The 18,653-nt window shown below is 41.8% G+C and overlaps 1 non-coding gene across 1 annotated transcript; it reads left to right on the top strand.

The window, feature by feature from the left end:
- Window positions 1-321: 321 nt before the first annotated feature.
- Window positions 322-606, top strand: LOC147999470 (Nuclear RNase P). Its single transcript, XR_015644460.1, has one exon.
- Window positions 607-18,653: the final 18,047 nt, after the last annotated feature.

The following is an 18,653-nucleotide window of genomic DNA, read 5'->3' as shown; positions in this document are numbered from 1 at the left end:
CCCTCCTCCTTTGTGGAGCCTTTGGGGTTAATTATTTCTGTCCAATGAAAAGGGACCTGAGGGGTATGTTCATTAATCGTTGGATTATGATAGATTACAGTGAAGTTATTTACTTTCTTTCCCCATAAAGTCATCTCCAAATGGGAATATTAATTGTGACACCTACTAAAAAAATTTGAACCAACCGTTAATAAAGTGCCACTAAGTGCCAAACTGGAGACCTTTGTATGGGAGGCTTGCAGTGCTCTATATACAGATAGCTGCATCCTAACCATTGGAACCCATAGGAAATACTTTAAGAAGATGGGATTATGGGTCTTGGGTGGAGGAAGTTCATCAGCAGAGTCAGGCACTGAATGTTCATCACTCCTTGGCTCCTGGGAAGGTCTGGGACTGGGGTCTCCCGACCTAACCAGGCTTTCCCGAGTGGGGAAGTGGATTCCCAGGGATCACAGGCCTTTTTGTATAGTGATGTAGCCCTGATTGCCTAGCAATTGCAATGATCTCACATGAGTTTACACCCACCATGCTTACGCAGGTACCACAGATCCCAGAAGAGGGTGACATATCTCCTGCAACTGGAATTACAGAGGGTCCTGAGCCACCTGATGTGGCTCTGGGAAACGAACCTGGATTGCCTGTTGAAACAGTCAGCTCTTTTCACACCGAACCATAGTTCCAGCACAGAGGGTGGACTATAGAAAGTCTACGAAGTCATCTAGACTAGAGTCTGACAAGCATTTTCAGTTAAGAAATAGATGATAGTGGATGTTTCTTATTGTTGACCCCCACAGTTATGTATTTCATTATAATAACTATAATATATATTTTTCCATTTTGAACTTTTATTCATGTTTTGATGATTTTACCTAGTTTAAATTATATTCTCATCACTATAGCCCCCTACCCTCTCTAGTCAACTTCCCAGGCTTGTCCCTACAACTCTTTGTCAAATAGACTACTTTGGTGTGAGACCTATGGGTTTTTTTTTTTTAAGATTTAGTTATGATATGAGCATTTTGCCTGTGCATGTGTTTATATATACCACATTCATGTCTGGTGCCCAGAAAGGTCAGAAGAAGGAATCGAATGCCTTGGAATTGGAATTCCAGATGACTGTGAGGCACCATGGGAGGGACTGAGAAAGAAACCCAGATCCTCTGGAAGAGCGGCAAGTGCTTTAACCACTGAGCCATCTTTCCAGCCCAAAGGACATGGAGTTTAGCATGTATCCTCTGTGTGAGCATGGGTTTAGAACTAGACATTGAAACTTTGTGGGTCCCTCACTGGATACAAAACGGAAGATAGTATATACACATACACATACATGTACATATATTTATTGCTTGAAACTTGAAAGGCCATAGTTCCCTGTAGGAACCTTTTGATAATCCAGGACTGTATGCTAATGAAACCTTATTTTCAAGTCAGGGTCTGGGCAATAATCAGTGTATTTATGCTTTAGACAAATACCAGTAAGACTTCAAAACTGGTGGCTACCAATGTGATTCTGTACTTCAAAGCATCGTGGTATCAACTGAGTCCTTATTTGAACTAGCAGAGTCTCAAAAATGGAGTCTGCTATGCCCCTTGGAGAACCGCTTCTGTGGATGAGTCAGTGGGTAGGGCGAGGGTGGACTCATTCCTTTGGACTTTAAATCAGCCAAGAGAATTGTATCCTCCAAGTGTTTTTCGGTATTGCTTTTTTGAAATGTTGGCCCCTTGAAGGTTTCATTTTTATTGATCAAGCTTTAGGGCGTTTGGGGGATAATCTGAGAAATAAATAATACACAGCATGGTTCATTTCTCATTAACTCAGCCAGATTCAGCTGCCGAGCAAGAGAGTGAAAATTGTACGTGGGAATGGTTTACTGCAAGATGTGAGTAGATTGTGATAATTTAATAGTTTACTTTTAGCTATCCCAGAGGTCCGAGTAAGTCTTCATAGCCAAGAGAATTTATCTGATGACTTTAGTATAAGAACCATGACTTTATTTTCTCAGGACTAGCTGAGCAGAGGCGGCAGTTAACAGTGCTTGTGTTCCCTGCAAACATCCACAGTCTCATGTTCCAAATGAAAAAGCTCATTAGCAAGTTTATCTCCCGATGTGCTATTAGCTGGAAGACAACATTAATGCATTTGTTAGGTTGCCTGAAGTAAGAAAGGAAAGGATAGAATTCGTTGGCAGCCACTTTCCTTTCTGTCATCTGCTCATTGTTTTGCTTTGCTCCTTCTTTTTTTTTTTTTTTTTTTGAACATCATCCCTAGAGGTCTTCTAAACTTTGTATGGCCTAGAATTCTCAAAGCTAATTAGCATAGTATCTGCCCATCTCTATGGTATCCTTTGACATGGCCATACTGCTGTTATAGAACCACCCAAGTAGCACTGGTTTCTATGAGGAGAAACTGTAGTGGCTTGGCCTGATGCTGCTTGTATTTTGATGTTAATGTTGCTTCCTCAAGTGGTGTTGCCCTGACTAGGAGCCCATCACATACTTAGGTGATCTCATGTGAACCTTCTCCCCATTTTAACTGGTCATAAAGGCTAGAGCCTGTGATTGGGCAGTGTGGAGAAGGGTGGGACTAGAGGTGAGAGGATAGAGGAAGAGGAGGAGGAATAGGAGGAGAGGGAGGAGGAAGAGGAGGAGGAAGAGGAAAGGAGAGCAGGATGAGGAAGAAGAGGAGGAAAGGAGAAGGAGGGAGAGGAAGAAGAGGATGGGGAGGAGGAGGAGGAAACCATGATGCAGCAGAACCATGAGGCCGGGAGAAACTCCAAGTAGGAAGGGGTCTCATAGCTTGGAAATAAATTAGTATAGTGTAATATCTGCACCATCTAGGCATATAGCTTATGATTATAATAAGTATTTATATAATTTTGTGTGGTTTTTATATGGACTTATTGGGGTTGGAAATTCCAACAGTAAAAAACTCAAAGGAAGATGTTGTGAGACATGAATTTGATGCTGCCTTTTATGCTAGTTGGTTTGTTGTCAACTTGACATGAACTAGAGTCATTTCAGAAGAAGAAATCTCACTTGTCCTCAAATGCTTCTATGATGCTGGCATATAGACAAGTCTGCGGGGTGCTCTTTTGACTAAGGATTGCTGTGAGGGGCCCAACCCATGGGAGGGGTGCCACCCCAAAGAAGGTGATCATGAGTGCTACAAAAATGGAAACTGAATGAACCATGAGGATTGAGCCCTTAACAGCAGACCTCTGTGCTCTCTGCTTCAATCCCTGCCTCCAGGATCCTGCCTGGCAATCTTGTCCTTGTATTTAGCATACAAACAGGAAACAAACAAATGTGGCTTCTTTGGTAGCAAGCTTTTGTCATAAATGGGTCTGGTATATCATCTATCTTCTCCTTCTAGGAGGCCTGATGTTGTGAGTTCTCCTGTGGATTGAAAATAGTTTTATAAATATGTATGTTGAGTACAGATAGAGACTCCATGTTATTGTTCTCTAAGGAATACAGCAGAATAGCTAGTTAGATAATGTCCACATTGTATTAGGTGTTACACTCATCAGGGTTCTCTAGGGGAACAGAGCAAATAGAATAAATAGACACTAATGGCAACTTAGTAGATTAGCTGGCATGGTATTCTAAGTAGCCCAACAATGGCCCCTTCACACTGGAGAATCCAAGCAACTGATAGGTACTTAGTCCAGGAGGCTGGAGGCCTCAGCTACCCTAATCTGCCACTGAAGGCATAGAGAATACTTGGAGAGCTGCTGGTCTTCAGTTCACATCCAAAGACTGTGAAGGTTGGTAATTGCAAGGAAATCATCCAAAGCAGCAGCAGCAGCAGCAGCAGCAGCAGCAGAGTGGGTGAATTCACCAGCAAGAGTGAAAGCTAAGAGCACAAAACAAAAAAGCTTCCTTTATATCTTTTGTTTGTTTGTTTGTCTGTCTGTTTGTTTTAAATCTGGGCCACTACCAGAGGTGCTGCCCACATTTAGGATGGGTGTTCCTATATCAGTGAACATCAAGACTACCCTCCAAAGGTATGACCACTAGCCAATCAGATGTGGACAATCCCTCATTGAGACACTCCTTCTAGGCGATGACATCAAGTTAGCAAAATTAACCATCACAGAGGTAAGTATTCTAACAAAAAATAGTTCTGGGACTCTGGGCATATGATAGGCAAATACTATAATTCTATATAAGGGACTTGAATAGCTGGATTGGAGTATCTATGAGGGACAAAGTGGGGTTGGATCCTTAAAATATCTGGTCCCAGAGGCCAAATAAAACTACACATTCAAACGTGAGTCTTTTTTTTTTTTCTTTTCCGGGGCTGGGGATCGAACCCAGGGCCTTGCGCTTCCTAGGCAAGCGCTCTACCACTGAGCCAAATCCCCAACCCCCACATTCAAAAACAGTACAGATTTCATTTGGATAACCTTATGCCCCCAGGGGAACACTGAACGTCAAGAAGTCACCTTACAGCATCCAATAGGGCTGTTTCAGTCTTTTACCTAAGATTATAAAGACTATGAAATAAGAACCAAGGTAGGTGGAGGACAGAACTGAGTTGGTAATGAACTTACCTAGTATGAACAAGTCCCTGGGCTCCCTCCCTAGCTCTACATAAACTCCACACATTGTTATCCCTGCACCCAGGAGGTAGAGGCAAGAGGATCAGAAATACAAGGACATCCTTGCCTACACAGTGAGTTTAAGGAGAAAAGGTAAAGCAGCAGAGGGAAGTGCTGTTGATTTTATTTGTTCTTTGTCTCATTTTAGACCCCACTTTACAATAGTTTATGGAAGAGGAAGTCATGGCCAAAGAGTTGTTCATCCATGCAAGCAGAATATGTAAGTCTTTAGAATCAAGGTGTCTAATTAAAACATGCATTTCTTGCTTTGCATTAGCGATCTTCCAAATGAGAAGCAATACTCTGGGTACTGAAGGTTCTGACTACTTTACAGTCATAATATTTTCTTATGTCACTCATAATCAGTCACAATCTAAATCCATGTTGTCAGGTCTGGACACTTGAAACTGTCAAGTTGTTGTGTGGCTTTCCGGGTGTGTGTGGGGGGAGATGAAAAGAAATACTCATCCCAGCTAAGGCAATGACAAACCAAAGGATGGTGTCAGCCCAGCCCAGTCAGGTAACACGTTTATAAGGTATACTGTTTTATAAGTATATCAGTGCTCAGATGGGTCAATGACAGCTCATGGAAAGTTGTATGCCTGAGAGTTCCAACCCTCAGTCAACCTTTCACCTCCTGTATACTCTAACATATCCTTTCCCAAGATGAGTTCAGTTAGGGGCAGGAAGGAGATATGTCTGAAATCTTGGGTAAAGGTCTGGTGTATCTGGTCTGTTGCTACTTTGTGGGTTCTTCTTCCTTCCACCATTCTCCACCTCCTTTTCTTTGGCCCTTTCAAACCCATAACACTAGATAAGAGAGAAAAGAGGATAGAGAGAAATGTAAAGTGATCCCTGAATAAAGTCAGGGGTTAGAGAGGGGGTGATGTTATCATTAGACTACTTCCTGCTGATTAGGGGCATGGAGTTCCTTGGGGAAAGTTTGATCTTCACTATGAGGATAGCTTCTCCTTCTCCTTCTCCTTCTCCTTCTCCTTCTCCTTCTCCTTCTCCTTCTCCTTCTCCTTCTCCTTCTCCTCTTCTTCCTCCTTTCCCTCCTCCTCTTTCTTCTCCTTCTCCTCTCCCTACTCCCCCTCTTCCTCCTCCTCCTTGTCCTCCTCTTCCTCCTCTTCCAGTCCCTCCTCCTCCTCTTTCTGTTCTGCACATAACTACTTAACAAACAGTGACCAACATCAACCAGCAACCAACCAACAACTAAACACCCACTCAACAACCCACACCCACTCAACAACCCACACCCTCTCAGGGGCCCTAGCATTTATATATCCTCTGAAAAGTCCTCGGAATTCCAAATGTCACACACTAGTCCACAGGAACTATCTGCAGCTGACAGAATCATGCCCCTGCCAGAGCACGAGGCAAATCATAGTCACCTGCTGTTCACAATCTGAAGCAGCCCCACCCATATCTCATACCTAGGATTAAAACAAAAATATATTCTTATAATAGTTCTGTGTTTTTTAAAAAAAATCAGAATTCCAAAATTGTCACTACACTCTGATGATCCTCCCAACCTCCGAAGAAGAAGTGGCGTTAACACCCTTATTGCCATTCTTATCAGCATGGTTATCAGCTGTACATCTCTGCCTAGCTCTTTGCCAGGACTGCAGGGCAAAGGTATTCTATTCAAGGGTTATCAGCAATCATTTCTCCAGCATGTCCTCATGCTACACATAGAGGACAAGGTACTGTACCACAGAAGCAGACTGGACATTTTTTTAATAATTGAAAATTTTCCACCTTCTTGATGAGCAAACCTAAGGGGATGATCTTGGAATATATACCCACAGTTGCAAGACAGGTGAGCAGCAGGACTCTCAGAGCCTGCAGTGGTTCAGACTTGCAGTTCTATGAGGATTCTTATCCCTTAAGGTTGTGCCTACAAAACAGCAAAGAAAGTCAAACCAGCACAGTCTCTGTTGAACCACGAGGTGTTGTGTTCGACCAGGTTCCACCCAGTGTGACTTATATTCTTTTTCAATGGATATTCTCCTAGGGAGTCTGTGTTCTCTTGGTAACTCATTTGTAGCAGAGTTACAACTGAGTCCCTCTACATTCCAACATGCCTGGGCATTGATGGATCTGTGTGTGTGTGTGTGTGTGTGTGTGTGTGTGTTTGCTTTCTCAGCATATAATTCTGTCCCATGCAAATTAACTGATAAAATGAGAGGCCTGAAAGAGGGCGAGATCTCTGCCTCACACGTCATTCTTGCACGTAGAAAGTCCAGACATCTCAGATGTGAACTAAAGACACAGCAAAGTGTATAGGGGTGTTGTTAGGGATGTGCAAGGAGCAAGAAAAGGGGAAGAACAAATGAAGCAGTCTCATAGCCATGAATCTTTTATTATGTCATTGCCCAGACAGAGAAAGAAAGTGTGTGGAAGGTATCACTACACCAGCAGGATCCAGTAGCTGAGAATTAGGGTTTTAGAATTTGAACTCTATAATTTTGTACTTGCAATTCTCTAGAGGAACAGAACTATAGAACAAACACTTGACCATTTCAGCTGTTCTGACCTGAACATTTAGATTGTGGCTAAATAGGAGTGATTATTTGAAGATAATATTATAACGAAAAAGTAGTCAGAGCTTTCATTTCCCAAGGCATTGCTTCTTGTTTGGAAGACTGCTAAAACCAAACATGGAATGCATGTTCTGTTGGAACACAGATTCTAAAGACCTCCTTCCCCTGCCTACATGGATCGTGTGGCTCTGTCCATGACTTCTTCTGCCCACTTCATTCTAGAGTGGTGTCTAAAGACAAAGGAGGAAGGAAATATACCATGACACACATTGACCGAATGCACTCTTTGCTTCTTCTTGTCCTCTCTCAAACTCATTATATAATGATCTTCCTACTACTACCTTCTGATTGGTGCAATCACAAGTATGAGCCAATAATCCTAGTTATCCCTGGTGCATGCCGGGTAAAGACTCTAACAAGTGAGTTCTATCCCTGGTCTACTCTAATCCTTCACTTAGTTGCCTTTGTGATTCTATGTACAGGATGGGAATGGTTAACCATCGATTACTTTTCAATGGTCCTCCCAGAACATATGGCTATTCCATTTTAAATTTAGAGATACAAATATAACAGGGAGGCTTTTTCTGTAGTATTTTATACTTCTAAAAGTATTTCATAATTTGTTTGGTGTCTATGGTGTCCTGGGTTTTTCCTACTCTCTATAAATGAGAGTAAATGACTGAGGATAAATGAAATTGACAATTGATGTCGACAATTATGAAATGTAATGATACATAAATGATTCTAAAATCAGCCCAGGTCAGAGCAAATAACTTATCTAACCTTTTAGTTTTAAGAGGCAGGGGCTCATGCTGCCTGTACATACTACGTAGCTAATTGACCCTTTAATTTGTGACAATCTTTGTCCCCCAGCCTTCCTAAGTTCTGAATTTATTAGGGTAACCCACATCCAGCTAATATCTGTTTTTGAGCAATGCTTTATGTATAGCAATACAAATTACATATTAACCAACATTATAATAGAATATTTGATATAGTTTTAAACCAAGGAAAGAAGGTGAAAAATTTCAAGTTATAAAGCTCTACTTGTAAAACAAATACTTTTTTTAAAAGGTAAACATGACAAATGCATTCAGTGAGTAGTCGTGTATAAGGCCTAGCACATTAATTGATCAATTGAATCAAATAGAAAGTTCAACTTCAATACTCTTCAGGCCCAGCTAATATTTTTGAAATAATTAGAATAAAAGCCATAGTATTTGGAAATATTTTACCTGCTTATGATTATTGGGGTTTTTTTGTTTGTTTATTTGTTTGTTTTTGAGACAGAATTTCTCTGTATAGTCCTGACTATCCTGCAATTCACTCTGTAGAACCGGTTGGCCTTGAACTCAGAAATCTGCCTGCCTCTGCCTCCTTAGTGCTAGGATTAAAGGCATGCACCACCACTGCCGGATTACTTAATTATCAATATGATTTCAGTATTACAGGGAACTACTTCTTTGTTGTAAATGATTTTGACCTAGTTTCAAAAAAAAAAAAACCCTAAAAATATAAATCCCGACTCATTTACCCATTCAAAGACTATTTACATTCTTAGCAGAAAGCAAAATAGGATAAAAGGTTGCCATGGTCATAGGGATTGTATTGTGGTGGGAGCATAAGTAGTCAAAATAACAGATATGCAGAATGTAGGAAGTTTAAATGTGCATATACAATAAAGCGATGTCAGAATAAGACTTTCTCAGCATGGACAAGTGTATCAACAAAGGAGGAAGGAAATGGTTTAAACAGATGCTGCCACAAGGAGACTGGCGCCAACCATGAGTAAAGACCATTCTGAGGAGATGGGACACTGAAAAACTGCTGTGGATCAGACGAGATCAGCACGCTTCTGCAGGATTCAAAGAGCCAGCAGGGCCAAGACTGTGTCATCTTGTAAGGAAGAGAAGAAGGTCAAAGTCCATTTTCCTACAACCTTTAAGACACCAGAAGTAGCACAAGGTGTGACAAGATGCTGTGTGGCCTCGAGTGTTGAGTCGAGTATGCAGTGCAGATGATAGTAGGCTCTGGGGAAGGTAGGCTAGCAAACTTGTAGGTCTGAGTAGTAGAGGATGGAGCAGGTGCCCACTGGGGCACGGAAGGAGACATCTGTGTGAATTGCAGTTGAACTCGTGCTAGAGAGCAAGTAGGAGAAATGGAGGCAGAACAAACTGAGGCGATACCTGTGGAAACACAGAATGAATACTTTCTTTGGTGAATATTTGGAGGCCAAGAGAATAACATGTTTGAGTGTCTCTTTCAGCACTGAGCAGAGTATAAAAGTGCTTTCAGGTAATAACAGTATTTTCCATTTATTAAGAACCTAAGTCATACTTAATACTGGTCACCCCCTTTCTTTCATGTGCAGGTGGGGCAAGGATACAAAGGTGTACATTGAGTGAAATTCTATCCTCTTTATTTTGCTTACTAAATTACCAAATGGCCTGTGCTTTCCATATGGCCTTTGCCCCACTGTGGATTGCATTGCCAAGGAAACAGATTGTTAAGCAGAGGCTCTGCGGCTAAATCCTATTAAACATGCTATAATTCAAACGAAATGCGCAAAGCCAACCAGCACCTGGCTTTGGAACACTGGCCTCCAAATGTCTCCTTCCTAATGCCTAGCACTATACTTAATAAGATCCAACGTTTAGACGCCTGCTTAATGCTACCCAGAGTTCTAGGCTTGCACATTCCTTCCTCAAATCCCTGCTCTGAATGTCGAATTTTTAATTAACCCCACCAAATGGTATTTTCACATAATAAACCCTTGGCATGCTGCTGGTTTTAAGTGGTAGGGGGAAAGGAGAATTCATTTATTCATTCTTTCTTTCTGTCTGTCTGTCTGTCTGTCTGTCTTTCTTTCTTTCTTTCTTTTGTCTCAGTCACATTTTTTCCTATGTTAGACACCAAGGACAATTGCCTCCAAACTCCCATAGGTAGTCAAAGGTAGCTGGATAAATCCAGAATGGGATTTTAGCATCGGTGTAGAGGCCACGTACTTCAGATTGACTTCATATATAAGGAGCCGGAGGTTCAGTGATATAGGTTTATTTTCTAAGGTCAACAGCTTATTAATGGATAGCACCAGAGGCAAGGTCAGCTTGACGGGCTGAAAACCAAGTGCTGTTTCTCTCCGTCTCAAGGCTGTTTCTTCTACCTCATCTTAAAAGTCACCCTCCCTACTATTTGTATACATGTTTCACGGTCTGTTCTCTCTCTTACCTACAACGTCTGCCCCCTTGTCTCCCTCACAGACTTGTCCTTCCCCCTCATCGATGCTCGGATGCCCAGACTTCTCCACTGCCACAAATTATTTCAAATCTCACATCTATCACATGAAATCATTCGCTTCATTACCGTGTCTCAGAGTAAGGGCATGAGTGTGCCTTCCTATAAGCTTAGTCACGGGGAAGTAGAGGCAGGAGACTCAGAGACTCAAGTCAAGTTGCCTTTAGTTGCATAGGTGAGAATGGTGGTGGGGTCTGGGAGAAGCTGCTGCAGGGGGATCAGAGGCATGGAATGAATTTGCTTATGAATTGCAGGTAGAAGAGGGAAACATTCAGTGGAATACGAATAGGAGATGTGAAGGCCAGCCTGGGCCACAGGAAACATTGTTCAAAAAAGCCACATATTTGCACATCAAATTATATTTTGCATAAGTATATTTTCCAATCCAGTGCTCATGGGTTCTGAGATAAGCCTGTCCTCACTTGACCCTTGCCATTTCATTAGAAAATATCCAGTGAAGTGAGAAAAATGTAATTGGAACCATTGTGGCACAAACAAATGCTTATATTACGGCAACTCAATGCTAAGCTTACTGGATGCAGAGAATGAATCCTCACGGGAAGGAGATACCGCATGTTAAACAGATACACTCCTTCAAAGGAACTGAGTATGGTGTTAGCAGTAGATGTAAATAGGAGAGGAAAGAGAAGGGTAAAGATGTCATTTCTGTCCAATCAGGACCCAGCATCCCTCTGGGACAGGACATTTTGATTATGAGAAAGCATGATATTTAGATGTAAGTTCTGTTCTTGTACAGCGTTATATACATTAATGTTCCTGGACCTCTAAGTCATCAATGAGTTATATAAAAACACATTAATGAAATCAAGGAGAAGTGGTGTCTATCTTGGGTTTTGGTTGACATTAATGTAAAGGGGAAATGAAAAGTATTTGAGATACAGAACGCTGAGGTAAGAGCCACTGAAGCTAGAAATGAGACTGAAGGTTATTAAAGAAAGAGAAGCCCTGAAGCATTTGATAAATCTCAAGGACACTGAGATTCACATTAGAGTTATAATAAGGATGAAGGTCAAGTTCATCTAGAACTAATACGGAACGCTTCCCAAATCTACATCAAGTGTGCTAGTTAACTGTCACCAAGACAAGATAACCAAGAGATCCTGATCTGCATAAGTGGAGGAAAAAAGCTGAGCCTAGCTTGAGTTCATTGTTCTCGTCTTCTTGACTAGATATGACGTGACAGTTACCTCAAACTCCTGCTGCTGTTATTTTCTTGTCTAGAACTGGGTGACAAAATCAACCAAAATAAAAATGGCTTTCATTGGAGTATTTTACCATAGTAAGACATAGGCACATAGGAGGAAAGAACCCTGTTTACCTCGTGGTACCTGGGAAGCAAAGAGATAGAGGGAGGGATCAGGGTCCAAATATCCTCTTTAAGACCTTGCTCCAAATGACCTAGTTTCCTTCCCCTGGGCCTCATCTCTTAAAGTCTCCATCAGCTCTCAACGGCATCCCAGGAGGACAATAGAGCCTTTAATAAATGAACCTTCAGATCCAAGAATCAGACGGTTCTAGAAGGATGTAGTATAATTTTCTGTTGCTGGGATAAAACACCATATCTAATTGCAACATACAGAAGAAAGAGTTTATTTGGGCTTACAGTTCCAAGGAGGAAATCCATAATGGTGGGGGAGGGGTGAAGAAGCTGAAGCAGAAAGTTGACGGATGACACCTTTACCTGAAAACATGAAACAGAGATAGCAAGTTCTAGTGGTGAGAGGCTATAAACTCACAAGTCCCGCCCTTCCTGTGACATACTTCCTCCATGAAGTCTCCAAGTACTAAATATTCTACATCCTTCTCAACAGCACTACCAACCAGGGACCAAGTGTTCAAATACAGGAGCCTGTTGGGGACATTTCTCAGTCAAACCACCACAGATGAGAAGATCTATCTCTTTTCTTCTGGCAGGCCATTGCACACAAAGAAAATGAAGTGTGAAAATGGCTGTGTTACAAGATAAGCACTGGTTAAAGACAGAAGTCGCTCGTTCTTGTCTGCCTTCTAAGAAGCACTTCACATAGAGTATTTAAGGGAGGTAGTAATGGTTGATGGTGGTGTTTGGCAGCCTGAGGTTGACTTGTACTGAGTGTAGTCTGCTGGGCAGATCTTGATTGAGTTTTGCTTAGTCCACCGACTTAATAACAAATAAAACTTGCCATCTGATTAAAAATAGCTATCTCTCATTAAGTTGTACTTTTAACATTTAGCTAGTATCACTGGTCAAACATAGGGCCAAGGCTTAGAGTACAGTTGTGGATCAAACTAGAGAACTGATTCTGCTATTGTGAAACTTGAAATCTGGAGGGAGACGGCTGTGTCAATCAAAGAAATGAATAAAGAGTATCATACCATCCCTAAGGCAAGACTTATGAAGGATAAGTCCATGGTACCAAGAGAAATTGAACTAAAGAAGCTGAGAAAGGGCATTGATCATTAAAGTAATGAATTACAAAGAGACAGGGAAATGTGAAATACTTCTGGGTTTGAGGGACCAGCTTGTCTGGGAGTCCTTTGGTGTCCATGAACTGAACCAAGGCCAATTCTGATGGGGTGGGATTTAGAGAGAGAGAATGCATGGTACACAGCACAGCACACAGCAGGAGAGTCATGGGGGGCGGTGGTGAGAGGAGAGAATTTGTAAACCCTACCAGTATTTCTAATTACAACCCCCCCCCAAAAAAAACAATGTGACCTTTGGGTCACACACACGCATGCATGAGCGCAAGTACACACGATGTGATCCTATGTAAATGTTAAAAAGTAACGATGTCTCAGTCTTCCTAATGCTGTGGCCCTTTAACTAAATTCCTCATGTCCTGGTGACTTCCAACCATACAATTATTTCATTGCTATGTCACACTTTTGCTCCTCTTACAAATCGTAATGTATCTGATATGCTAGATATTTGATATGCGACCTGCCCAAAGGGGTCACAACCCACAGGTTAAGAACTGCTACTATAGAGGAAAGACAGAATTAAGCAATAGCTACTGGACAGATGTCTGCAGGAATTCCTGAAAGTTTAACCTCTGTTGATTCAGCAAAGAAGGGACACATGAGGATAGGACTGTCAAAGAGTGAAGTGTGTAGGATTTGGTGACATATTGGATACTGAAGGATGGGGAAACTGAGGAAGTCTTGAGTACTCATAGTCTTGAGGGGATATGTGCTGTTACCATGGGTACAATGATGTCCAGAAATAAAGTCTCAGACCCATGGGAAAATGACAGATCCTTCCCTGGGCTCAAGGAAATCTCAACACTTTCCCTTCTAGTCTGAGTGTGAATATTGATGTAGTGTGTAGAAAATGTCCACCATAGTGTTCTCTACCAGATGTTTTTGGCTTAAAGACTGATCCCGTATCAAGACTGCTCCTACTGAGATTGGCTAAGCCCTTCTCCTCAATTCAGCTTTCTGCAGTCATCCTGCATCTCTCTCCAGTACATAATGAATGCTGAGGTTCAGGAATTCACACCTCCTCCACCAGAGAGGCCTGCTCACCCAATCCCAGCTTCTCTGTGTGTCTGGACACTGATGTTGTTATTGCTTCCAGACATCTGGCAAACAGGCCCTGGTGCCACTGGATTCTAATCCCCAAAAGATTTCTATAGAGTTAAATCTGATTAACTGAGTTTAGGCTCCATGGCAGTCTCTAGATTGTCCACAGTGGTCCATTGCCTGCTAATCCCAAGACGGGGGAGGGGGATGCAGTGATAAATAGGGAACTATTTAGGAAAGGGAGGGGAGTGTGCAGTTTGTTCTAATGAGTTACCACAAAATCAGTGGCTTCACTGATCTTCCACAAAAATCTGTAGTCTTCACTCTGGAGGCCAGAAATCAGGCATGGAGACATCTACAGCAATCCCCCAACACACACCACCACCACCACCACCACCACCACCACCACCACCACCACCACCACCACCACCCACCCACACACACACACACACACACACACACACACACACACACACACACACATTCTCTAAGGGATCCTACTGCCAGATCCTGGTGGCTGCTAGCATCCCCTTGCTTGTGGCATAGAACTGTGATTTCTGTCCTTGTCTTCATGTGGCTTTCTTTCCAGTGTCTTGAGCTTGCTTCTCCTTTCATTTATAAAGATGATGGTCACTGAACTTATGGACCCTTCCTCCTAAAAATTAGGTCAATTACATCTGCAAAGACTGTTCCCAAGTGAGATCACATTCACAGAGTCTTAGGTCCTTCCTCAACCCCTTATAGTTAGCCTTTGTTCCTCTTTTTGCTTCATGTTTGACTGTATTCACATGTGTATTTTTATAATATATATTTTAACATATATTAATATATAAATTATAATTATATATTATATAATATATACTTTAATACACATTAATATAAAATATATAACAACAAATATATAATATATAATAACATATAGCATATAACATAACATATTTATGATATATATTTATAACATAATACAATATTATTATATAATATATCAAATAATACAGCAATGTAATAAATATAATTATATATAATATAATATATGAAATAAATATAAATATATATTAACTATATATGTTCAATTTTATAATATTTAATATAATATAATATTTAAGTATATATTGACATATATACTCTGTCACATAGGATTCAGATTCTTCCTGTGGCATTTATTTAACTTGTGATGGCTACATGCATGCTTACAGCAGGTTAAGAATGCTCACAAAATGTCGCCACTGTCTTCAGTTGATCGCTCAGCCTGATGTAGGGCTGTACAAACTGATAGTGGAGCAAAAGAAAAAAAATGTCGGTCACTCCCCGGGAGGCCTTCCAGGGGCCATGAAATATAGCAAGTATAAAAGAGAAACTTAAGGCAGGTAGGAAGAAATGAAATGGATCCAGAGTCAGAAAGTGCATGGGAGTTAAGCCAAGATGAAAAATAATCAGAAGCTTAAAGTCTCATAGTGACAATAAATGAAAAGAAAAACGGCACGGCCCTGCCGATGACGCCATGATGAAGTGTGGAATAAGTCCTCGAAGATGTGAGAAGAGAGAAGTGGAGTCAAGGGACATCTGACCAACTCCACTGCCATAAAATAGAAATTTATGGACTTGAGGATGAGACTTTAAGAAGATCTTTAAACTGCTTCAGAAAATATTTCTTCTCCTTCCAGATTTACAATGTTAGAATCTCTAACGGGGCAGCACTGCTTGGAGCAGAGACACATTTACGCCGATTCTTGACCACCTGACCTTTCACCTCCGGCTGGCGGGGCTCACGCCAGAGCCTTTCTCAAGCACGCATCATCTCTGGTATAGTTCAAAGTGTTGGGAAAACAGGATAGATTTGCAGCACTTATTTAAGAAGGTCCGAAGAAGTCATCAAATGAGGGCGTTGCCCTGAGGTTTGCTGTGGCCGTTTACTCGATGTCAGGGGAAGTCAGTCTGAAGGGTCTCCCAGGACAGAAACCGTTCCTTTTGGGGTTGTTGGGAGAGAAGAAGAGCCAAGCTACAATACAAGTGAAGCATGTCAGACTGACACACAGGTCCAGGGCTGTCCACGAAGTAAATTAAACTGAAGGCAGTTAAAGAGGTTGTGGATGGCATGACCTGCTGTGGCTGGGTCAGCTGAGGTAACTGGGGATGGCTGGTGGGTACCCAACCGTCCCATAAATTCACTGAAAACTCAATCCACTGGGATTGAGGGGGAAGCAGCAGCAACTTGGGTGGTTAATCACTGTGTTTAAGGGGTGGGGGACACTTCCTCATTTCAGTTTATTGTTAAGGTTTATTTTTTTATTTTTTAATTCTCCTCTCTCTGTGTCTCTTCCTCCTTCCCTCTTCCTTTCCCCCGTCCCTCTCCCCCTCCTCTTTTCCTCCCCTCCCCTCTGTGTTTTCATGGGAGTGCCAGAAGAGGGTATCTGATGTCCCAGAGCTGGACTTACCAGCAATGTGAGGTGTCCAGCGCAGGCATTAGGGAGCAAACTCAGCTTACCCTGCTGAAGCTGTACTTGTTGCTAACCACTGAGCCATCCCTCTACCTCTGACCCCATCCAGATCCTTTAACCGAAGCTCTGGTGACATGAATGAATTGTGAAATTAGCAAGTGTGCCAGCACTGTCTTTATTAATTGGTATGTTTCATTTTAATTAAAACCACCCCAGCTAATTACTCATTTCACTGGGTGTTAATGCCAGCCAAATATACTGGAGGACATGGGTTTAGGCGAAAAATAAGCTCCTCTGCACTCTTTCTGCTTCGTTGACTTTTCAACGTGTTTTCCTTCACACGTGTGGCGATTCTGGAGAAGTGTAAATTTAACCTTCTAGTCCTTCATCATCATGGAGTAAGTGAGCAGAGCAGAACAGAACATGAGCTTTGAAATGTGCACATTTGGTTCATGATGTTGACTTCACTCTTTATGAACTCTGACCATAACCTTCCAGTTTTGTCATCTAGAAATAGAGGCCTGTGGTGGTTTGAATAAAAATGCCCCCCACAGGTCCATAAGGAGGTTTGGATTTCCTTGTTGGAGGGGCCGACTTTGGGGGTCTCAGAAGCTCAAGTAGGTCCTGGTGGCTCACAGTCTTTTCCTGCTGCCTGCTGATCCAGATGTAGGACTCTCAGCTCCGCCTCCAGCACCATGCCTGTCTGCATGCCACCATGCTTCCTGCCATGATGATAATGGACTAAACCTCTGAACTGTAAGCCAGCCCCAATTAAAATTTTTCCTTTATAAGAGCTGCCATGGTCAGGGTATGTCTTTATAGCAATAGAAACCCTAAGACAACACCATATCTGTACTTGCTATAAAAAAATAATGTGAGGGTTCAATGAAGTCACAAAAATACAGGCTGGACATATAACAAGTATGGTGGTTTCGGTCTAAAACTGTCTTCCACAGGCTCATTTGGGAATGCTGGCTTCCCAGCTGGCTTGCTACTTTAGGGAGGTATAGAGTCTTTAGATGATGGGACCTCCCTGGAGGAAATATTTCACTGGGTGAGGAACGGGAAAAGGGGACAGTGAAGTTTATACTCAACTCTTTATTCTCCTGCTCCCTCTGAGTCCTTATGGGCCACCACATAGACAGCATACGTATAAATGTCCACTGCCATGGACCAGGATTCTCTACCAGCCTTCTCCACTGAGATAACTAGCTGGGACCCTCTGAAACCAGGAGCCCAAAGACATCGTTCTTCTCTCAAACAGTGAGGTATCTGGTCACAGGTACACAAAAGTAACTTTAAGAATCCGTGTTTAATGAATCTCAGTCTCCATTAGTAGCCACCCTGCCACTGGCTTGAATGTCATCTCACTATGTCTCGCTTAGTCACCACAGTCTCCTGAAGGCCTTTGCTGTGTTCCCAATCCAGTCTATCATGTGACAGCACTTACCCAAACCTTCTATTTCTTGTAAGTGATAAACCCTTGAGGTTAAGGCTGAAATGAAAAACAGTATTTTTTTCTTTCAGCGTGTGTAAACTGCATTTTCAATGGCTATCAAGTTAGGAGGATATAAATACGTATTAAGCCGTTAGGATGGGGCTGCAGAACAAATAAAATCGTTAGGTGTTTTGATTTTTACCTAGAGGAGCCTTGGGAAAATTACTGAGGTATGACAGGCTCTGAACTGAGAAAGTTCTAGAACCCCTAGGGTAGGAAAATGGTGAAGCTTTAAACTAGAAGAACATCAGTGATTATTGCCATTGTTGTTTACAGGTTATAATTATGGAAATATTATAATTAGCTATTATGATTCTAATTACTTTGGAGACCGAGGCAGAAGGATGGCAAGCTCAAGACCTATTTGGGCAACAGGATGACTTCAGAGCTAAGTTGGGTTAAAGGGTGGCAGGAGACGTAGTTTAGAGTTTAGTACTTGACTAGCAAGTATGAGAGCTTAGCCTCAACCCTATAACCACAAAACAACAACCATATTAAATGACTAATAGGAAAATAAGCTGTTACTCACGCCAGAGTCTTGTGTGTATTGGTTTATTTCATACCTTGACATCTGTGCTGGCTAGTTGGTTTGGTTTTTGTTTGCCTTGCCTTTTTTTGTTTTTGTTTTGTTTTGTTTTGTTTTGTTTTTGCCAACTTGACACAAGCTAGAATCATATGGGAAAAAAGACCCTAAGTTGAAGAATTAACTCCATTAGTAGGCCGTTCTGTAGAGCGCTGTTCTTGACTT

This window comes from Rattus norvegicus, chromosome 19 (genome assembly GCF_021556685.1).
Source record: "Rattus norvegicus strain SHRSP/BbbUtx chromosome 19, alternate assembly SHRSP_T2T, whole genome shotgun sequence".
In the NCBI taxonomy this organism is placed as follows: domain Eukaryota; kingdom Metazoa; phylum Chordata; class Mammalia; order Rodentia; family Muridae; genus Rattus; species Rattus norvegicus.
This window is presented reverse-complemented; position numbering and strand designations above follow the sequence as displayed.